Here is a 19,113-nt window from a genome sequence, read left to right on the forward strand (position 1 = left end):
TTTGTGGTTTTGACTTGTTTTGTTTCTTCTCAACTCACTTTGTCATTTTGCACTTGACCCTTTATAATTGTCCATGCTGCTGAATCATTCATCTCGTAGACACATTCAACACTGCTTCCATTTTATCATCTCTACATTTATCCACCCCTTTGTATCAGCATTCTCATTATAATCAGCAGATTTTCTCCTTACTGGATAAGACAGTTAATAATAAATAGTAAGAGAAGTTAGTAATATAAGCACTGAAAACACCCTATACACCAGTAAACAATGTGATAGATAAAATAACCTATGCCACCACTAGCACCATTTTTCCTTTGTAGTATGCAGAATTGGCACTTTTGCTCCAGCGCATACCTTTATTCATTAGTCTCTGAAAATTCGCAAGTTCAAAGATCATAACATAAGTACAAGAGTGCATGTATTAATTCCTAGGTAATGTTAATAAATTATTTAAATGTTTTTTATTTATTAACTTTAGAGAGAGGAAGAAAGGGGGAGGAGAGAGAGGGAGGAGGGAGGAGAGAGGGAAAAGGGGGAACATCAATCTGTTCCTGTACGTGCCCTGACCAGAGATCAAACCGGCAATCTCTGCTTTGGGATGACACTCTAACCAACAAAACTATACAGCCAGGGCAGGTGTCCCCAAACTGCGGCCCCCTGAGGCCATTTATCTGCCCTCTCCCTGCCGCACTTCCGGAAGTGGCACCTCTTTCATTGGTGGTCAGTGAGAGGAGCACTGTATGTGGCGGCCCTCCAATGGTCTGAGGGACAGTGAACTGGCCCCCTGTGTAAAAAGTTTGGGGACCCCTGAGCCAGGACATAGTAAATTATTTTTAAAATAACACATATATATAATTTAAAACTCAAAAAGCACAAAAGGTATACCATGAAAATTAAGTCTTCCCCTACCCACCCCCCTATTCCTGTCACTCAGTACCTCTACCCAGAGGCAACCACTGTTAGAGAGTTTTGCGTTTCCTGATGAGACTAGGTGCATGTTAATATATACTTTCTTTCATTACACAAACAGTAGCAAGCTATACACTATTCTGCATCTTGACTTTTTCACTTGATGTATTTTAAAATCTTCTGTGTCCATTCATATAAAGCTCTTTTTACTTTTTTTTTTTTTTTTTTCATTTTTCTGAAGCTGGAAACGGGGAGAGACAGTCAGAAAGACTCCCGCATGCGCCCGACCGGGATCCACCCGGCACGCCCACCAGGGGGCGACGCCCTGCCCACCAGGGGGCGACGCTCTGCCCATCCTGGGCGTCGCCATATTGTGACCAGAGCCACTCTAGCGCCTGGGGCAGAGGCCACAGAGCCATCCCCAGCGCCCCGGCCATCTTTGCTCCAATGGCTGCGGGAGGGGAAGAGAGAGACAGAGAGGAAAGCGCGGCGGCGGAGGGATGGAGAAGCAAATGGGCGCTTCTCCTGTGTGCCCTGGCCGGGAATCGAACCCGGGTCCTCCGCACGCTAGGCCGACGCTCTACCGCTGAGCCAACCGGCCAGGGCCATATAAAGCTCTTTTTAATGGCTGCAGGGTATTCCATTGTATGAATGTAACTTTAGTTCACAGGTTTCCTATCAAAGAGCATTTTGGTTTTTCAATATTTTATTATTTCAAATAATGTTTTTTGGTTTCTTTTACAGAGACAGAAAGAATCAGAGAGAGGGACAAATAGGAAGAGACAGACAGGAAGGGAGATGAGAAGCATCAATTCTTGGTTGCAGCACCTTTGTTGTTCACTTTTTTTTCTGTTGTTCATTGATTGTGTTCTCATATGTGCCTGACGAGGGAGGGGGTACCTACAGCAGAGCGAGTGACCCCTTGCTCAAGCCAGCGACCTTGGGCTTCAAGCCAGTGACCTTTGGGCTCAAGCCAGAGACCATGGGGTCATGTCTATGATCCCATGCTCAAGCCAGCGACCCCGCGCTCTAGCTGGATGAACCCAAGCTCAAGCCAGTGACCTTGGGGTTTCAAACCTGGGTCCTCTGTGTCCCAGTCCAAAGCTCTATCCACTGCACAACCGCCTGGTCAGGCAAATAATGTTTTAATGTATATCACATTACACATGGACAAAGAGTATCTGTAGGATAAATTCCTAGAGATGGAACCAGTGAGTCAAAGAATGTATGCATGTTACATCTTAACAGATACTGCTAAGTAGCTCTCTCTTTCTGGCAGTTTTGGAACTTTTTACCCCACTGGCAATATGAGAACCTACTTCTCTAACAGCGCGTGATCACATTTTTATTCTAACGTATTGTTGTTCCGGAAACCAACCCAAAAAATCTCACAGGTTCCATAAAAACACTCCTTTAACTCTGTAACCCTGGGGGTTCAACATGACCTAAGCATTCAAATGTTGTTGAAAGAATAAATGACCAACCAAAATTAGGTAAGGACTTTTGCATAATATGAGAGGTTTACTTTCAGTTTATATAAAGAACAATAAAACTGATTTAAATATTAGCTCTCTTCCATTTTAGAGAGAGAAACTGAAGAAAGAGTGGATTGGATGGATGGATTGATTCTGATCTAAAGTGGTTTCTCCTAGAGCCCTGGTTGGCAAACTGCAGCTTGCAAGCCACAGGCGGCCCTTTGGCCCTTGACTGTGGCTCTTCCACAAAATACCACATGTAGGCGCTACCTCGATAAGGAATGTACCTACCTATATAGTTTAAGTTTAAAAAATTTGGTTCTCAAAAGAAATTTCAATCGTTGTACTGTTGATATTTGGCTCTGCTGACTAATGAGTTTGCTGACCACTGTCAGAGGTTTTAAAAAATCAGGAAAGATTCACTCCTGTCTGAAACAGGTAGGTACTGCCTTACCTTACAGTAAGGCATATATATAGCCTTTCTTCAAAATGTCAAGACACACTCAAGCGCCTCCAATGCAGCACCCAAAGGAGCAGCAAGATTCTTTCTCTGAAACTGTCATGGGATACTAGTTTCTCTCATCAGTATTCTTTTCACACAGCTTCCCCAAAAAATTGACTCTTGTCATGTCTCATCATGTATTGCAGTGGTCCCCAACCCAGGCCGCGGACCAGTACCGGTCTGTGGGCCATTTGGTACCGGTCCGCAGAGAAAGAATAAATAACTTACATTATTTCCGTTTTGTTTATATTTAAGTCTGAACAATGTTTTATTTTTTAAAAATGACCAGATTCCCTGTTACATCCATCTGAGACTCACTCTTGACACTTGTCTCGGTCACGTGATACATTTATCTGTCCCACCCTAAAGGCCAGTCCCTGAAAATATTTTCTGATATTAAACTGGTCCGTGGCCCAAAAAAGGTTGGGGACCACTGATGTATTGTACACAATCACATAGTTGGTTAACATTTTGTTGATTTGCTTCTGTATAGTGCATGGCATGATTAACACTAAAAATCTCTCTATGAATACAATAAATGCTGAACTCTGCACAGCCCTTGGTCACCATGTGTTTTCCATGGTCTCTGGTGCCGTACGTGGTGCCATAACAACAGATAACAATTATATAGTGTTGATCATGGACCAGGCACATTATATTTATTATATTAACACATTTAATACAACTATCTTGTGAGGTAGAAACTATTACTATAGCCATTTTAGGCAGCCCGGGAACTGGCCTAAGCCAGCCGGAGGGCTATGCTGCTGGCCTGGCTGGGCGTGGAAATGCTTCGATTACAGAGAATCCTTCGCCAGATTAGGCCAGTGTACAGGGCACTGGCTCCTCACCTCACTCGGGCTAATGCCAAAGATGTAAAATTTGGTGCAGATGCCCAAGCCTTAATGCTTCAAGGTATAGATCTTTTAGCTGATGCTGTGGCCGTTACTATGAGGCCAAAGGGAAGAACAGTGATTATTGAACAGAGCTGGGGAAGTCCCAAAGTAACAAAAGATGGTGTGACCGTTGCAAAGTCCATTGACTTAAAAGATAAATATAAAAATATTGGCGCTAAACTTGTGCAAGATGTTGCCAATAATACAAACGAAGAGGCTGGGGATGGTCCACCACTGCCACTGTACTGGCACATTCTATTGCTAAGGAGGGCTTTGAAAAGATCAGTAAATGTGCTAATCTAGTGGAAATCAGAAGAGGTGTGATGTTGGCTGTTGATGCTGTAATATCTGAACTTAAGAAGCAGTCTAAACCTGTGACAACCTTGCCTGATCTGTGGCGGTACAGTGAATAAAGCGTCGACCTGGAAATGCTGAAGTCGCCGGTTCAAAGCCCTGGGCTTGCCTGGTCAAGACACATATGGGAGTTGATGCTTCCTGCTCCTCCCCCCTTCTCTCTCTCTCTCTCTCTCTTTCCTCTCTAAAATGAATAAATAAAAAATATATATTAAACCTGTGACAACCCCTGAAGAAACAGCTCAGGTTGCTACAATTTCTGAAAATGAAGACAAAGAAATTGGCAACATAATTTCTGATGCAATGAAAAAGGTTGGAAGAAAGGGCGTCATTACAGTCAAGGATGGAAAAACACTGAATGATGAATTAGAAATTATTGAGGGCATGAAGTTTGATCGAGGTTATATTTCTCCATACTTTATTAATACTGCAAAAGGTCAAAAATGTGAATTCCAAGATGCCTATGTTCTGTTGCGTGAAAAGAACACTCCATTGTTCAGTCCATTGTACCTGCTCTTGAAATTGCCAATGCTCACCGTAAGCCCTTGGTCATAATTGCTGAATATGTTGATGGAGAAGCTCTAAGTACACTTGTTTTGAATAGGCTAAAAGTTGGTCTTCAAGTTATAGCAGTCAAAGCTCCAGGTTTTGGTGACAACAGAAAGAACCAGCTTAAAGAATGGCTATTGCTACTGGTGGTGCAGTGTTTGGAGAAGAAGGATTAACTCTAAATCTTGAAGATGTTCAGCCTCATGACTTAGGAAAAGTTGGAGAGGTCATTGTGACAAAGAAGATGCCATGCTCCTGAAAGGAAAAGATGACAACGCTCAAATTGAAAAACGTATTCAAGAAATCATCGAGCAGTTAGATATCACAACTAGTGAATATGAAAAGGAAAAACTAAATGAGCGTCTGGCAAAACTCTCAGATGGAGTAGTTGTGCTGAAGGTTGGTGGGACAAGCGATGTTGAAGTCAATGAAAAGAAAGACAGAGTAACAGATGCCCTCAGTGCTACAACAGCTGCTGTTGAGGAAGGCATTGTTCTGGGAGGGGGCTGTGTCCTGCTTTGGTGCAATCCAGCCTTGGATTCGTTAACTCCAACTAATGAAGATCAAAAAATTGGTATAGAAATTATTTTAAAAAGCACTCAAAATTCCTGCAATGACTATTGCTAAGAATGCAGGTGTTGAGGGATCGTTGATAGTTGAGAAAATTATGCAGGGTTCCTCAGAAGTTGGCTATGATGCTATGCTTGGAGATTTTGTGAATCTGGTAGAAAAAGGAATCATTGATCCAACTAAGGTTATAAGAACTGCTTTATTGGATGCTGCTAGAGTGGCCTCGCTGTTAACAACAGCAGAATGTGTAGTCACAGAAATCCCTAAGGAGGAGAAAGAGCCTGCAATGGGAGGGATGGGTAGAATGGGAGGTGGCATGGGAGGCAGCATGTTCTAACCCCAGAATAGAGCTTTATCATTAGTAATGAGAACTGTGAGATGAAGCTCGAGGCAGTGCTCCTCACCTATAACTTCAGAGAAGTCAGTAAAGGAAATGACTGAAGAAAAGGCTGGCTGATGTAAGAAAATCACTAATAACCATCAGTTACTGGTTTCCGTTGATAACATACAATGGTTTACTGCTGTCATTGTCCATGCCTACAGGTAATTTATTTTGTATTTTTGAATAAAAATACATTTGTACATTCCTGATAACTAAGTGCAAGAGCCATGTACCAATGTACTGCTTTCAACTTAAATCACTGAGGTATTTTTACTATTCTGTTAAAATCAGGATTTTAGTGCTTGCCATCACCCAATGAGAAGTTAAGAAGCAGCCTTTCTGTGGAGAGTAAGAACAATTGTGTACAAAGTAGAGAAATATCCAATTATGTGACCTTTGTGTAATAAAAATGTTTCAAATTTTAAAAATAAAAGTGAAGCACAGAGGCGATAACTTGCCCAAAGGACAGAGTTACATAGGTATAGAGATAGAATTTGAATCTAAGCAGTCTGATACCAGAATGGGTCCTCTTAACCCAGTATCTTAGTACAGTGTGATAAAGCTGCACACAAAACATATGTTACCAAAACACTAAGCTTTGACATATACTCTGTGGACACCTCTATCAGAGCAATTACCACACTGTATTAAAATTATCTGTGTACATATCCACTTCCCCATTGCAAGTTCAAGTCTTAGTCATCATTGTGCCTAGCACTACCAAGACTCATAAATTCTTCAACAAGGTTTTAGCTTAAGAGAATATCATTTCTATTTCTTGGGTGTGCACTTCATATTTTCAATGTTAGTGCTTCTTCAGCTCCTGTGTGCTACCACTTCCTAAGACCCATCTGCTTTAAGACAAGATCTGCTTCTCAAATTGTGCTGCTTCCCTAGAGATGCTGGCCAGACCTCTCAAACTGCCTGGGGTACATTCTTGGAGCCCTGAAACACCACCAAGACCTACACACCATTCCTGCTGGGCAGGGCACAGGCAGTACAGCTCCCACCCCCAGCAGCCAGCAGCCTGGATCAGCAGCTCTTATCAGGAAGATGGAGTAATTTGAGCCACCTGCCAACCCATCTCTCAACTGCTTAGACAGGCCCTTTCTGCTATCAAGTTGCACAAATGCCTGGAAACCTTATACGGGGTGTGAAGGAAGAAGCAATAGGGGAAACAACATAGCATCTGGTGCCCTGCCTGCTTCCATTCACTGCTTGGGGCCATAGAGATCAAGTAGACCTAATTCACTCCAGTGAGGCCTTGGGACTATAAAGATTGTATGGTGGGTGAGATTAATATTACCATACAATAGAGATCAGTATTCATCTAGAGTGCAAGACACATCCCCACTGGCGTCATTCTCCAAACAGCTGGAATGCTACCTCCTCTATAATATTCTTGTGAAGACAAAGGTCCACTGCAAACGCCAACTCTGAAAGGCACAACTTTACTTCATATCTTTAATTGCAGAAGTCTGTAAAGGATAGCAGAGCTAGAGACAAGACTAAGCTTGAAATCTGTTCATTGTATGTCTAAATCAGAATCCATTATTGTTTAGTAAGCAAAAGAAAAATATTCCCTGTCTGTTGAACCATAGGTATTTATATCCCATCAAGTCTCCAAAGCAGAGTGGGCATATCCCAGGGCTAAAAGGCATTCACTCAATCCTGGGCCTTTCCACAAACACAGGGGGCTAAGTGAAACTAGCAGCAATATGGCTGCCAAGATGCAAACACCTATCAGGATTAAACCTTTCTTTCTCATAATTCAATACAAAACCTGGCTCACTTAACAGCACTGACATTCAATTAGAATAAACCTGGGCATTTTGGGTACGTCTGGTATAAAAGATGTCATACTGAATAAAATCACACTGCAGTTTGATTCTTTGTGCAGTGACTCAGGGAGATCCTGAGTATCATTAATAACTCAATGACATACAAGATATATGATCCAAAATAGGCCCCAATAAGGCAAAAAGACAAGACCAGGAAGCAGCTGACTGGGGCAGCTGGAGAGCTGAGAAAGCCTTATTTTACTCAAACATCTTTGAAAGGTAGTACCAGTCAGGGATGTGTAGGTATTCATGTGAAAGAATGGAGATGCAAATTAGTTCTCCCACATTGTGAGTCCATGATTCTAATAAAAAACAAAAGAAAGAAAGGACTCAAACTTTGTGAGATCCAGTACTAATCCTAGTCATCCTTACCAGAAACATTTCGATCTAGTTATTTCAGTACACCAAAACAGAATAATCCCAATTCCATAAACCTAACAAATAGAGAAAAAAAATCTAAACTGATATAAAAGTGATCTCCAAATATATAGAAAAGCAAAGCAAAGATAAATATGCACAGTAATACTACCACTTGAGATTTTAAAAAGGAGTGGAGAGCCTGACCAGGTGGAGGCACAGTGGATAGAGCATCAACCTGGAACACTGAGGACCCAGGTTTGAAACGCGGAGATCATCACCCCTCCCCCTCCCCTTCTCTCTCGGCACCCCCTACCCTCCCTGCTGCAGCCCTGGCTCCAGCAAGTTGGCTTGCAGCTCTGATGGTGGCTCTGTGACCTCCACCTCAAGCGCTAAAAAAAAAAAAAATGGCTCGGTGGCTGAGCAACAGAGCAACAGCCCCAGATGGACAGAGCATTACCCCCTAGTGCAATGGTAGTCAACCTGGTCCCTACCGCCCACTAGTGGGCGTTCCAGCTTTCATGGTGGGCGGTAGCGGAGCAACCAAAGTATAAATAAAAAGAGAGATTTAAGTAAGATGTTTTTTAAAGATTTATTCTGCCAAACTTAGCGAAAATCCAACATAAAGTACTTGGTAAGTAATTATTATCATATGCTTTAACTTGCTGTAACTCTGCTTTATAAATTTTTTTTCCTTTTTTTTTTCTTTTTTTTTTTCTTTTTTTGTATTTTTCTGAAGCTGGAAACGGGGAGAGACAGTCAGACAGACTCCCGCATGCGCCCGACCGGGATCCACCCAGCACGCCCACCAGGGGCAACGCTCTGCCCACCAGGGGGTGATGCTCTGCCCCTCCGGGGCGTCGCTCTGTTGCGACCAGAGCCACTCTAGCGCCTGGGGCAGAGGCCAAGGAGCCATCCCCAGCGCCCAGGACATCCTTGCTCCAATGGAGCCTCGGCTGCGGGAGGGGAAGAGAGAGAGAGGAAGGAGGGGGTGGGGGTGGAGAAGCAAATGGGCGCTTCTCCTATGTGCCCTGGCCGGGAATCAAACCCGGGTCCCCCGCACGCCAGGTCGACGCTCTACCGCTGAGCCAACCGGCCAGGGCCTGCTTTATAAATTTTATAAAGTTAAGTTACTTCCCTACTTTATAAGTCACCATTACTGTGGAACTGGTGGGCGGTTAGAAAATTTTACTACTAACAGAGACATAAAAGTGGGTGGTAGGTATAAAAAGGTTGACTACCCCCCTGCCCTAGTGGGCTTGCCAGGTGGATCCCAGTTGGGGCGCATGTGGTAGTCTGTCTCTCTGCCTGCCCTCCTCTCACTAAAAAAAAAAAAAAAAGGGGGGGGAAACTCAAGGTCTCTGGCTTGAACCCAAGGTCACTGGTGGCTTGGCTGGAGTCCCTCAACCCCCAACAAGGCACATATGACAAACCATCAATGAACAACTAAAGTACCACAACTATGAGTTGATGCTTCTCATCTCTCTCCCTTCCTGTCCGTCTCTGACTCTAGCTAAAAAAAATAAATAAATTTAAATTGAAATAAAAGGAGTGGAGAAAATGTTATGCAGGTACTATCTTTGGAAGGATACCCAGGTAATTAACCACAGCAATCATCTGCAAGGAAACACTAGGTAGCTGGCAGAAGGCAGAGATATTTTACTCTTCAATTTTTTGCATATTCTGAATCACAACCATAGGAATATAAATGTAAAAATAAATGTAAAGAAAAGAAAAAGTAAAAAACTCCATATACAAAACTCTCAGAGAACTTTCACTAAAACAGTAAAAAAGACTAAGAAATGAAATATTCTATTTAGCTCTAAAGCCAAAAGCTTGAGCATATTGTCTGCTCTCACATACTCTCTCTGAGCCTGAGATAACTTGTCCATTAAAACGAGTCCATCATCTACTTTACCTGACTGAAGCAGAGCTGGTCCAGATAACTTCTACATGCCTTCAGCTCTTATGATTTTATACTACTCACCATAATCAATCTGTTGATTTATCTACTGTTGATATATAATTTGGTCAAATCAGAGATGGAAAAACTTTGAGGCAAAAAAACGCACACCAACAAACCATCATATATACAATTATTCCACTTAAATTCCCCTGAATATGAACTACAGAAAAGTGAGATAAGTCACTAATACAATGTGAGGCACATGCAAGTACACAATAAATTTTAGCAAAACCCCAATTTGATATACTGGCTAGATCCAAATCAATTATTGAAGAAACTGGGGTTCAATGTTATCTTCAAGTTCCACATGAATCAGCTTTCAGGTTAATGGGTAAAATGTTTCCAATATTAAATTTACAGTATGCAAAGACAAGAAAGCACATAATCACTCTATCCCTCAGCATCATACTCTTCTGTCTGAGGGCTGAGTCCCAGAGGGAAAGGCCACTGGATAAAGAGCCACAGATCTGAGTAGACTGTATCAGCTTTGCCACTTCTTAGTCATGGGGCTTACAAAGACATAATTTCTATCTGAAGAATCACTTATCTTTTGGGGTTGTTATAAGGAATAAATAAATACCTATGTCAAAACATTCTATAAACTAAAATATAATATAAATTTAACAATTGAGTAGGATGTGCAATTCTAGTCACCATACTTCAAATCCAAAGATTGTGATTACAGAAAAAGCAACACAAATTAAGAGATTTTTTAATAGATTATATTAATGTTCACTTATTTTTTTCAGCACTTACTGAGTTCTTATTATCATACATCCCCGACACTGAAGGAGGAACCAAGGATATAAAGATTAAGGGACTGTGCCTGACCAGGTGGTGGCACAGTGCATAGAGCATCAGACTGGGACGCGGACGACCCAGGTTCAAAACCCCAAGGTCGCCAGCTTGAGAGCAGGTTCATCTGGTTTGAGCAAGGCTCACCAGCTTAAACCCAAGGTTGCTGGCTTGAGTAAGGGGTCAGTTGGTCTGCTGTAGCCCCCCGGTCAAGGCACATATGAGAAAGCAATCAATGAACAACTAAGGTGCCACAACGAAGAATTGATGCTTCTCATCTCTCTCCCTTCCTGTCTGTCTGTCCCTATCTGTCCCTCTATCTCTCTGTCACACACACAAAAAAAAGATTAAGAGACTGTTCCTGCTTTTAAGGAACTCAAAAAGCACTAGGGTACAAAAATATAGGACTGGGTAATAATAAAAGCTATTATATAAGGTGAGGCAAAAATAGATTTCTTTTTCCAAGTGAGAGGAGGGGAGAAAGAAAGCCAGCCTCCTGTATACACCCCAACTGGGATCCACCTGGCAAACCCCATCTGGGGCCGATGCTCTGCCCATCTGGGGCTATACTCACAACTGAGCTACTTTTAGCATTTGAGGTGGAGGCTCCATGAAGCCATCCTCAGAACCCAGGGCCGATGCACTCGAACCCATAAAACCATGGCTGCCTGCAGGAGCCTGACCAGGCAGGGGCACAGTGGACAGAGTGTCAGACTGGGACACAGAGGACCCAGATTTGAAACCCCAAGGTCGCCAGCTTGAGCGCGGACTCATCTGGCTTCAGCACAGGCTTGCCAGCTTGAGCATGGGGTCGCTGGCTTGAGCATGGGATCATAAACACAACCCCATGGTCACTGGCTTGAGCCCAAAGATTGCTTGCTTGAAGCCCAAGGTCACTGGCTTGAGCAAGGTGTCACTCGCTCTGCTGTAGCCCCCTAGTCAAGGCACATATGAGAAAGCAATCAATAAACAACTAAGGAGCAGCAATGAAGAATTGATGCTTCTCACTTCTCTCCCTTCTGGATTGTCCCTGTGTCTCTCTCACAAAAAAAAAAAAAAAAAGAACCATAGCTGCGGGAGCGGGGAGCAGAAAGGGGGGGAGGAGGGAGGGGGGAGGGGAGGAGGAGGAGGGAGGACGAAGGAGGGGGAAGGAAGAGGGAGGATGGAGGATGGAGGAGGGAGGAGAAAAGAGGGAAGAGGGAGAAGAAAAGAGGGAGGAGGGAGAAGAGAGGAAAAAAGAGGGAAGAGGGAGGAGGGAGAATGGAGAGGGAGCACGGAGAGGGAGAGGGAGAGAGAGAAGGGGGAGGGGTGGAGAAGTTGATGGTCGCCTCGCCTGTGTACCCTGCCAGGGAATCAAACCCAGGAAATCCACATGCCATGCCAATGCTCTACCACGAAGCCAACCAGCCAGGGCCAAAAGTAGATTTTTAATTGTGAGTACACAAGACTTTCTTCTTGCATTATAATTTATTATTGTATTATTATCCATTGTAACAATGGATAATACTTTTGCTCACTGGTATGTTGAACAGCTACTATGTGTCAGACCCTTAAACTAAGCATACTACATACTTAATTTCTTTTCACCCTTACACTAATCCTATAGCATGTTTTACAAGGTAAGAACCTGAAACTTAGTTACTTAATCAAGTGACTTAACCAAGATCACACAGATACAAATCAGTAAAGCTAGGACTCCAACTCTCAGGTCTGTCTGTCTGCAAGCCCATTCTTTTTTTTTTTTTTTTTTTTTTTTTTTTCATTTTTCTGAAGCTGGAAACGGGGAGAGACAGTCAGACAGACTCCCGCATGCGCCCGACCAGGATCCACCCGGCACGCCCACCAGGGGCGACGCTCTGCCCACCAGGGGGCGATGCTCTGCCCATCCTGGGCGTCGCCATATTGCGACCAGAGCCACTCTGCCTGGGGCAGAGGCCACAGAGCCATCCCCAGCGCCCGGGCCATCTTTGCTCCAATGGAGCCTTGGCTGCGGGAGGGGAAGAGAGAGACAGAGAGGAAAGTGCGGCAGAGGGGTGGAGAAGCAAATGGGCGCTTCTCCTGTGTGCCCTGGCCGGGAATCGAACCCGGGTCCTCCTCACGCTAGGCCGACGCTCTACCGCTGAGCCAACCGGCCAGGGCCTTTTTTTTTTTTTTTTTTTTTTTTGGTATTTTTCTGAAGCTGGAAACGGGGAGGCAGTCAGACAGACTCCCGCATGTGCCAGACCGGGATCCACCCGGCACGCCTACCAGGGGGCGATGCTCTGCCCATCCGGGGCGTCGCTCTGTCACGACCAGAGCCACTCTAGCACCTGGGGCAGAGGCCAAGGAGCCATCCCGAGCACCAGGGCCATCTTTTGCTCCAATGGAGCCCTGGCTGCGGGAGGGGAAGAGAGAGACAGAGAGGAAGGAGAGGGGTGGAGAAGCAGATGGGCGCCTCTCCTGTGTGCCCTGGCCGGGAATCGAACCCAGGACTTCTGCACGCCAGGTCAACGCTCTACCACTGAGCCAACCGGCCAGGGCCCATTCTATTTCTTATACTCTTGGAGTGGGCAAAGTTTTTCTAAGCACAACACAAAGGAACACAAAACATTAACAGACCAGTTACATAATAAAGAAAAATTAACTTCTGATACAGAAATGAAAAAAACAAAGTGCAACAGAACTTGGTGAGTACCCTACTGTTTGTGTAAAAAGAAAGGCTACAAGAAACAACAATGGTACTTGTTCCGTGAATAGGGTAGAGGGCAGATGGGGAACAAGAATGAGAAGGAGACTGATCACTAAATATCGATTCATGAATTTAAAGTCACAACATCTACTTATGAAAAGTAAAATGCAATAGTTAAGAAAATATTGCTGACCTTTAATTTCCATAATTATTTGACTTTTTTCCCCCAGAATAACTATTATTTTTCTCAAAGTAATCAATGTAAAACAGGTTGGAAATGAAGTAGTTACCAAAAAGAGAGGGGGTTGGGGGAGGGGGAAAAGGAAGGGGAAGGGAATAAAGAGGGACAACCATACGGTGACAAAAAATGATTTGACTTTAGGTGATGGGTATACAACATAATCAACAATTCAAATGCTATAGAAATGTTTGCAGAAAACCTATATACTCTTATTATCAATGTCACCCTATTAAATTTAATTTTCTAAATCAAATTAAAATTTTTAAAAAATGTTGAAATACCCTTAATTAGACAATTTCCTTCTTAAATCAGGATGCTGGACCAGTCAAATTTTAAGTTTCTTCAAACTCTAAATTGGTAAACCAAAGTATTTGCTATTTGCTTAAAACTAACACAGAAGAAAACAATACAAATATTGATCAGTTTACGACCTATTTACGAAACCATTCGACTTTACGACCACAATCGCTAGCCACGACTGCTCCGCATCTGTCAGCGCAAGCGTTGCCCAACTGGGCATACGACAGTGCGGACCAGCTTCCGGCAGCACTACCATCTCCGCATGCACCATTTCAACTGTTATCCCAGACTCGGTACAGCAATTTGTGTTTTGTGTCTTGGATATTTTTCATCAAACCCCTCCCAAGATGTCTACCAGGAGGAAATTGTCTTTGAATATTAAACCAGTTGTACTGGTAATGCAGTGTTTTACTTAAACCTGATGAATGTCAAAATAAGAAACAAAATGGTGTAGAGATGATACAAATGGCATAAAATGAACAAAGAAAATTATGATATATAACAATAATGAAAGAAAATTACGATAAAATATGACTTAAAGATTTTTTTTTTCTTTTTTTCTTTTTTTTTCCATTTTTCTGAAGCTGGAAACAGGGAGAGACAGTCAGACAGACTCCCGCATGAGCCCGACCGGGATCCACCCGGCACGCCCACCAGGGGCGATGCTCTGCCCACCAGGGGGCGATGCTCTGCCCATCCTGGGCGTCGCCATGTTGCGACCAGAGCCACTCTAGCGCCTGGGGCAAAGGCCACAGAGCCATCCCCAGCGCCCGGGCCATCTTTGCTCCAATGGAGCCTCGGCTGCGGGAGGGGAAGAGAGAGACAGAGAGGAAAGCGTGGCGGAGGGGTGGAGAAGCAAATGGGCGCTTCTCCTCTGTGCCCTGGCCGGGAATCGATCCCGGGTCCTCCGCACGCTAGGCCGACGCTCTACCGCTGAGCCAACCGGCCAGGGCATGACTTAAAGATTTTTATAACATCATTTCACAGTACTGTACATATAGCCTACTCAACTATGACCAAATCGTGTTACGACCGGTCTGTCGGAACCAATCGTGGTCGTAAGTCAAGCACTAGCTGTACACGGTGAAGCAAAAATCAGAAAGGGTAAATGATCCCTACACTAAGCTCAAGAAAATCAAATATAAAGCTTTTCTGAAACAGATTTCCCAGAATAAAAAGCAAAATCTACAGGGTAATACTCCAAACTACTCATCGAGAGAGGAACATAAAGTAAGCATAAAGGGAAACTGCACATACACACAGACACATGAGTATCTGTTAATCATAGCATTTTTATACAGCTGACAAAAATCACTTATGGTCCCTGGTAAGCACTTTTTTGAAAGGCTTCATAACATGCCAACAATAACCAATTGATCTCCAACACTATAAAACACAGCCAGTTCAAAGTAAAAATGTTGCTGCAAAAAGACATCTCTAGTATAACAAGCATCTAAAGCCCTATAATAGAAAGTAGAGGGAAAAAGGATGTGTCTATACTGCATAATGAGCAGCAGTTGGGGATGAGGAGGAGGTAGCCAACAGAAATAGTAACCTCAAAGCCCAACACAGGCTTTTTAAATATGATCAGCATCACTTCAAACTCTAGGATGATATCAAAATTAACCAAATAAAAAAAAAAGAAAAGAAAAAGCCTAATCAACTTAGCAAAAGTCATGAGGCAAACTTTGAATATCATGCAATAAAATCTGCACATGAGGATAGCAAACACAGACATTTATGTAATAGACCACATAAGTGATGGCTATACAGCAAGCACCATTCTCCTCGATTCTCCATCTGCCTCTGACTCTCTCACAGAGATGGCCAGCATAAGACCACAGTCGTACTTTCAAAACAAGACTACCACCAACTCCCTGAAAACTTTGCCAAAGTTCCCACTGTGAGAGGCAGCCATTGTGAAAACTTCCTGAAGTTCCAACAAAGTCCTCAGACCCATTGTGCCAGCCACTGACAGTGACAGTGTTCCTGGAAGCTTGTATGAGGCGCAAACCAATGAGTTAAGCTTTGTGAGTGCTGGGAGCCTCCACAAAACATCTAATTTTGCCAGTTCTTGCTTTGAATCACACAGTCCTACTACCCCATCCCCTGGAAACTAAGAAATAGCAGGTGAAAGCTGTCAAAGCCACATACATATTCAGTCTGATTAGAGGATAAGCAGCCTCATTTGCAAATACTTTTTGCAAAGGATTGGGGGGAAGGGGTGGGTGGAGCAAGTTAAGAAAGTGGGTAAGAAACCAAACAAGGAATTTTGGGTAGAAATTCCTGCTTTCTACCTGAAATTATTACTTACTTTCCTCATAATTTTTGTGGAGCACTGAACTGCAGAAGGGGGAAAAAGAAAAAGAAAACTTAAGGCTGTAACTGTGACTGTATAAAAATCCCAGACAGGATAGCCTATGAAACTAAGTTCCATGGAACAAGGGCTAACTATGCAGCTGCTTTCCTACTTTCCTAACACTCCAAGATAAATACAGCAGGCTCATAGAAGCCCACCAACTTCCAGGAAAATGGAACCAAAGTCCTCTTGACTCAGGACAAGCCACACACTCCTGAAATAAATCCCTAAATAAAATCTATATTGGTCCTCTTTGGAAATCATCTGGCTGACAGCAATTAACACCCCCTCCTCCAAACAGGTCCAATTTGCAAAGGAAAAAGCTGCTCAAATAAAGCAGTTGGAAGAATTTCCCATGAGCCTCTGTTCCAAGTGTTCCAACCCAAGCAGTAGTTGGAGCTCACATTCAAACCCCACAGTACCCCCTGCACTTCCTCTAGTTCTGCTAGTATGGCTTCTGCTCCAAACCCAAGCCCCAGAGGTGGGAGTCCCACAGCTACTCCGCACATCCCTTCCAATAAATCATGCTTTGCTTGTGATAATTCCAATTAGGATCCGACAAAATCAATGTGGCCAAAAAGAAAAATAAACAGTATGCCTCCTTAAAAGCCACATGCCTGGAACAAAATATCCAATACTCAATGCAAAATCTCTTTCCCTCGGCAAAGGAGAAACCAAGGAACCAGACTCTACATGGGAAAAATCCCACATACAAGGATATTATCTGGGGACCTAGGTCCCTGAAAGACCCAAGTATTATGGTTGAACACACCCATGTGGAAGTCAAAACTCCAAAGGCTCCATTCCCACCCTTGGGAAAATAGGTTTTTAAGCAGTTACTCAACCATTGTCATTTGGCAATTCAAAACTGTCATCTACTTTGTAAGTGGTATTTATCATGTGTCCTGCGCCTTGCATCTTCAGCTGAAATTTCTAGATGCCACATATGAGCAGGGCACATCAGAAGGAAGTGATACTGCAAGTCTCAGGGTCTTTCCCTCCCTCCCTCCTTCCCTCCAGTCCCCCCACCCCCATGTCTCAGAACCTGCTTTATTCATTCAGAATCCAAAAAATCACAGGCACTACAAAGTACTGTATACTCATTTGCCTTTAAAAAGGCCCCAACTAAACTAGCAAGAGGAATCTATTATTTTTATTAAGTGAGAGGAGAAAGAGAAATGGACTCCCACATGCACCTTGGCCAGGATCCACCCAGCAACCCCCATCTGGGGCAATGCTCTAATCCAGTGGTCCCCAACCTTTTTTGGGCCACGGACCGGTTTAATGTCAGAAAATATTTTCACAGACCAGCCTTTAGGGTGGGACGGATAAATGCACAAAATAAAATTATGCGACCGGCGTAAAAACTGTGGTATTTTTAAATATAACTGTCGAACTTATGATATTTATTGGGCTAAGTTAAAGGAGGAACAAGCATGTCCTCATTATTCAGGCTGTATTTAAATTTGTTATTCTGACGTTTTATGTTATTTATTCTTTCTTTGCAGACCGCTGTGGCCTAGGGGTTGGGGACCACTGCTCTAATCAACTGGGCTATCCTCAGCCACTTCGAGAGGAGACAAGAAAGACTGAGAAGGAAAGAAGCAGATGGTCACTTCTCATGAGTGCCCTGACCGGGGATCATACCCGGAAATCTGCATGCAGGGCTGATGCTCTATTCACTGAACCCTGGCCTTTTAGGCCAGGGCCTGCAAAGGAAGTCTTGAGGCTGGAAACAGGTGAGAAATACACAGGAGCACAAATCAGAAGCTGAAAGGGAAGGCAGAGGGGAGAACAAGGGCCAGTGAGAGATGATTCCTTTTAAAATTCTTTTAAGTATCTATCTCCAAAGGTGAGATTTAAAAGAACTGTAACAAGCTTCCTCATTTTCAAGCATATCTAATAAGTAATCTGAAAAATAACATGTATTTTGTGAGGTATCTCAGTTTGGCACTTTTTCCTGCATCCATTAAAACAAGCTATAAGCCTGAGCAGGCGGTGGCGCAGTGGATGGAGCGTCAGACTGGGATGCAGAGGACCAGGGTTCAAGATCCTGAGGTCACCAGCTTGAGTGCGGGCTCATTTGGTTTGAGGAAAAGCCCACCAGCTTGAGCCCAAGGTTGCTGGCTTGAGCAAGGGGTTACTCGGTCTGCTGAAGGCCCGTGGTCAAGGCACATATGAGAAAGCAATCAATGAACAACTAAGGTGTTGCAATGAGCAATGAAAAACTAATGATTGATGCTTCTCATCTCTCTCCGTTCCTGTCTGTCTATCCCTCTCTCTGATTCACTCTCTGTCTCTGTAAAAAATAAATTAATTAATTAATTAAAAAAAAAAAACAAGCTATAATAGCTTATGAAAGTCACTGATTGAGAAGAAAAGGTTAAGGTCCATAGTTGATCAAATAGGCTTAGTCCCAAATGGTGGTAATATAGCCAACTGCAATACTCCTGAATCTCTCAGCAGCACTGTAGAAGGTAGATCAACAGACTGCTCCAATGAACTGGAACAGTTTAGCTCTAATTGCCCCTTCCTTGTGTGGGTCCTCTATTTTCCTTAACCACACCATCACAAAAGCACTTTTTACAGATACACACGTGTACGCAATTAATATCTGAGCACAGGAAACTAAACATCAGGTTGCCATGCACCCAGCACATTCAGCAGTTAAATTCCACCCAAGCTTCTGTTTTTAAAAGACTCCCTCTCTCACTTTCAACCCAAAATCAATGAAAAGATCAGGTACCATTCACAAATCCCACAACATCCAGTCTCTTTACTTGAGCTAAACTAGACCCCTGCCCCCCACAGCAGGAAAATCTGGAGAAACAAGTAAAGCCATCTGCAGGCCCCAACTGAGGAGCAAGAAGACAAAGTTCAATTCAACAAGAACCATACATAGATCCAGGAACAGTGCTAAATCCTATGAACCCCAAAGGCTTCCCT

General features: G+C 43.4%; 1 protein-coding gene and 1 pseudogene across 14 annotated transcripts in view; one reads left to right on the plus strand and one right to left on the minus strand.

Moving 5' to 3' along the window:
* The window catches only part of RBFOX2 (RNA binding fox-1 homolog 2), a 314,189-nt gene that overhangs the window by 284,782 nt on the left and 10,294 nt on the right, over window positions 1–19,113 (minus strand). The gene's annotated exons all lie outside the window — the stretch shown is intronic.
* On the plus strand, window positions 3,678–5,898 carry LOC136389438 (60 kDa heat shock protein, mitochondrial-like; annotated as a pseudogene).

The sequence above is a fragment of the Saccopteryx leptura genome, chromosome 1 (genome assembly GCF_036850995.1).
Source record: "Saccopteryx leptura isolate mSacLep1 chromosome 1, mSacLep1_pri_phased_curated, whole genome shotgun sequence".
In the NCBI taxonomy this organism is placed as follows: domain Eukaryota; kingdom Metazoa; phylum Chordata; class Mammalia; order Chiroptera; family Emballonuridae; genus Saccopteryx; species Saccopteryx leptura.